Source organism: Phocoena phocoena, chromosome 5, assembly GCF_963924675.1.
Source record: "Phocoena phocoena chromosome 5, mPhoPho1.1, whole genome shotgun sequence".
Classification (NCBI taxonomy): Eukaryota; Metazoa; Chordata; class Mammalia; order Artiodactyla; family Phocoenidae; genus Phocoena; species Phocoena phocoena.
In genome coordinates this window covers 107,684,302-107,688,119 of record NC_089223.1, presented here as the reverse complement: position 1 = coordinate 107,688,119, position 3,818 = coordinate 107,684,302, and the positions used below count along the sequence as shown (strand labels likewise).

The 3,818-nt window shown below is 40.5% G+C and overlaps 1 non-coding gene across 1 annotated transcript; it reads left to right on the top strand.

Moving 5' to 3' along the window:
* Window positions 1-3,182: 3,182 nt before the first annotated feature.
* On the top strand, window positions 3,183-3,255 carry TRNAD-GUC (transfer RNA aspartic acid (anticodon GUC)). The gene has a single exon. It is a non-coding gene; the product is annotated as a tRNA-Asp (tRNA).
* Window positions 3,256-3,818: the final 563 nt, after the last annotated feature.

Genomic DNA, 3,818 nt, shown 5'->3' with positions numbered 1-3,818 from the left:
AATCAAGAGACATGTCTGGGTGCTCAGTGCAGAAATCATGGAGGTAAACAATCATCTGTTTATGATAATTCAACAGGATGGTAACAGAAAAACAAACAAACAAAAAAACACAAAAAAAAACCTTGCAGGACAGTCCCAAAACAGACAACTGTATGATGTCACTACAGGAGTTTCCCTGAAATGAAAACATTCCTGAGTTAACCAGAGGTTCAACATCATTGTTGTGGAAAATGTACATCAAGGTACAGAAAGGTAACAACCCAGAACACCAACAATTGAAATTTATTTCACTTGGGTTTATGTTTCCTTTTCAATAGGAGTTCGTTTTTTACAAAACCCAGGCATTTTGCCCAGAAGGCACTAGCAAATGGATTGGTTTGCTAGGATGTAAAGTAAATAGAAATTCAAACCAACAGTTTTTATAGACCATCACAGATGTAATCAGAGGCTTGGGTGTCCTGTCCGCTGGTAACACAGAAGGACTAGATTCAAATGTGTAGCCACAGGAAAGTTTGAGTGAATATCCCACCTACTCCCTACTTTATGACCCAAATGTTCAGGCATTATGGAGATATGTTCAAGTAAGATTTTCTACAGATCTCAGAAAATGATATTGTGGGCTTTGGGGTCTGTGCACATGGGTGAAGTCAAGAAGCTCAAAAGAAGGCCTCCCATCCTATGTGTCTTATTGCAGATGTAAATCCTGCAGCCCTATCATACAAAGGTCTCCGTCTGTATGAGAGGCTGTTTAATGGGTAGTTTTAAATTTGCAGTTACTATTATGTCTCAGTTTAAATATTGTGAAATAAATAATTACGTGATTTTATTATACCACTTAAATATACCCCAGTAAATGTAATATTGAATAATATAATTGTGATTGAGTTCCATGAAGTTTTTCCATTCTACTCATTATCAACATATGAGAAAGCAAATTATTCATCTTAATTTCCATGTTTTGAAAAACACTGATTGATTGTCTCACAGAAAGAGGTGATTTTTTTTTCAACTGAACTTTTTGTTCATACAACATATCAAAGTTTACTAAGTCCCTGATTAATCACCTTCCGAAAATAATAATGCTGAATGTTCTAAAGGAGAGATAGGGCTGACAGTTGTGTTCCTGTCAATTTTTTTTCTAAACCAGTACATGCTGTAAAGCTAGTTTTACATATATTTCTTTGGTATGATACAACATACTGGTTAAGTTAGGAAAACATACATATCTGTAGTACTTACCTGCTCTTATAATAACTCCTACTCTAGATGTACCTAAGTCATTGACTCAAGCAACAAATGTTTATTGAGTTCCTACTTTGTGCCCACATTGTTTGTCTAAGAATCACCATGTGCATCTTCTAAACATATGTCTCAGCAATGGGAATGTTTGCTTTTTTAGAAAAATTACCTGAGGATGTTTATAATTATTTATAATTTCCCCAGGGTCCAGTGCCTGGCATGTAATTATTCAGTGAGTGAAATAAATGAATGAACAAGCCTCAAAGAACAAACTAATAGTGAAGTAATCCCATGTTATGAGATACTATATAGGTAATGGAAAAAAAAAAGAATAAGATAGTTCCATAGGCTCTTAGAAAACTCTGTGTTAAGTGAAAAATATGAGTTGATGAGAAATATATTCACACACTCAATTTTTATGAATCAAACATAACTTCCGGGACTTCCCTGGTAGCACAGTGGTTAAGAATCCTTCTGCCAATGCAGGGGACACGGGTTCGATCCCTGAACCAGGAAGATCCCACATGCCACGGAGCAACTAAGACCGTGCGCCACAAGTACTGAGCCCACGTGCCACAACTATTGAAGCCTGCACACCTAGAGCCCAAGCTCTGCAACAAGAGAAGCCACCGCAAAGAGAAACCCGTGCACCGCAACAAAGAGTAGCCCCCACTTGCCACAACTAGAGAAAACCCACGCACAGCAACGAAGACCCAACGCAGCCAAAAATAAATAAAATTTTAAAAGCAAAAAAAAAAACCCATAACTTCCCACAGCTTCCCTTGTGGCGCAGTGGTTAAGAATCCGCCTGCCAATGCAGGGGACGTGGGTTCAAGCCCTGGTCCAGGAAGATCCCAGGTGCTGTGGAGCAACTAAGCCCATGCGCCACAACTACTGAGCCTGTGCTCTAGAGCCCGTGAGCCACAACTACTGAAGCCTGCGCGCCTAAAGCCCATGCTCCGCAACAAGAAAAGCCACCACAATGAGAAGCCCGCACACTGCAACGAAGAGCAGCCCCCTCTGGCCGCAACTAGAAGAAAGCCTGCACGTAGCAACTAAGACCCAAGGTAGCCAAAAAGAAAACATTTTTTAAAAAAGGAGGAAGACAGGTTTAAAAAAAAAAAACAAAACTTCCCCCCAAAAAATCCAGAATCAAACTATATATTACCTCTTGCAATGAGATACAGTCAGCCCTCTGTATCTGCAGGTTCTGTAGCCTCTGATTCAACCAAGATCAAAAATATTCAGAAAAAGATTCCAGGAAATTCCAAAAAGCAAAACTTTAATTTGAGTGCCAGCAATTATTTAGATAGCATTTACATTGTATTAGATATTGTAAGTAATCTAAAGACGATTTAAAGTATATAGGAGGGTGTGTATAGGTTATATGCAAAATCTTTGCCATTTAATATAAGGGATTTGAGCATCCATGGAGTTTGGTATCACCAGGGTCCTGGAACCAATACCCTGCAGATACTGAGGGCACCTGTATAGAAAGTAAGAAAGTGAGGGGGAAACTAGTATTTCTGGACTATTTTTCAATAAGACATATTACTTTTGAAATCAAAAACGACAACACAAGCAATATTACAACTGAGAAGGCAGTAATACGAGTCCATGACATAAGGAAGCTTACTGTCTAGTTGGAGAGATAATAACACCCAGAACAATAGAGATTAAGGCTGATCACCCTCTGAATTTGGGGTTTCAGATATTTATTCTGTGCCAGGTCCATCCAAAGAGCAAACACCTACCATTTATTGAGTACTTACTGTATGCCGGGGACTGTGCAAATTGCTTTACCTATATTATCTCATTTAACAATTTCAGCAACAATCTGAGATAGGTACTTATAATGCCCTTCTCTTCATATAAGGTAACCAAAGAAAAGAGAGATTGTCATTTTCTGGAGATCACATCCAAGTAAGTAGCATCATGGGAATTCCCTGGCAGTCCAGTGGTTAGGACTCTGCACTGTCACTGCTGAGGGCCCAGGTTCAATCCCTGGTCAGGGAACTAAAACCATGCAACAAAAAAAAAAAAAAAAAAAAAAAAAAAAGTAAGTGGCGTCATTGGGACATAAAACCAGGGTCTTCTGGCCCTAAAGTTCATGCTTTTAGCCACTATTCCTTAAATTGCATCCACACTGAGTGTTGTGCATGGCGCTTCTGCACACGATCTCGGAGCTGAGGGGTCAAGCCCGGCTCTTTCATGCTAGGAGCTGTGGTGTGAAGGGTCGTTGATGCAAGGCCTCTGCATGCGGCACCCTGTGAGCAAGTGAAACTAGACCAAGCGCGCAAGAAGAGGTTAAGACCTTATCACCTGGATTCCATCTTATTTTTCCTGGGGACCTCAGTGGACTTTTTGCCTGTGACTAATAAGAGGTCCAGTCACAGGCCAAATGGACTTCACTCCAATGCCATGCCAATCGTGGGCAGCAAGAAATGGAGCCACGGCTGCAGGTATTCACCAAGCCTTCTCCAGGCTGGCCAAGCAGGGCAGTTCTTGCCACCCTGGAGCGTGAAATTGCGGAGCCAACAATAAACTGACAAGGTCCAGCACAGTCAGAGTTGAGCTGA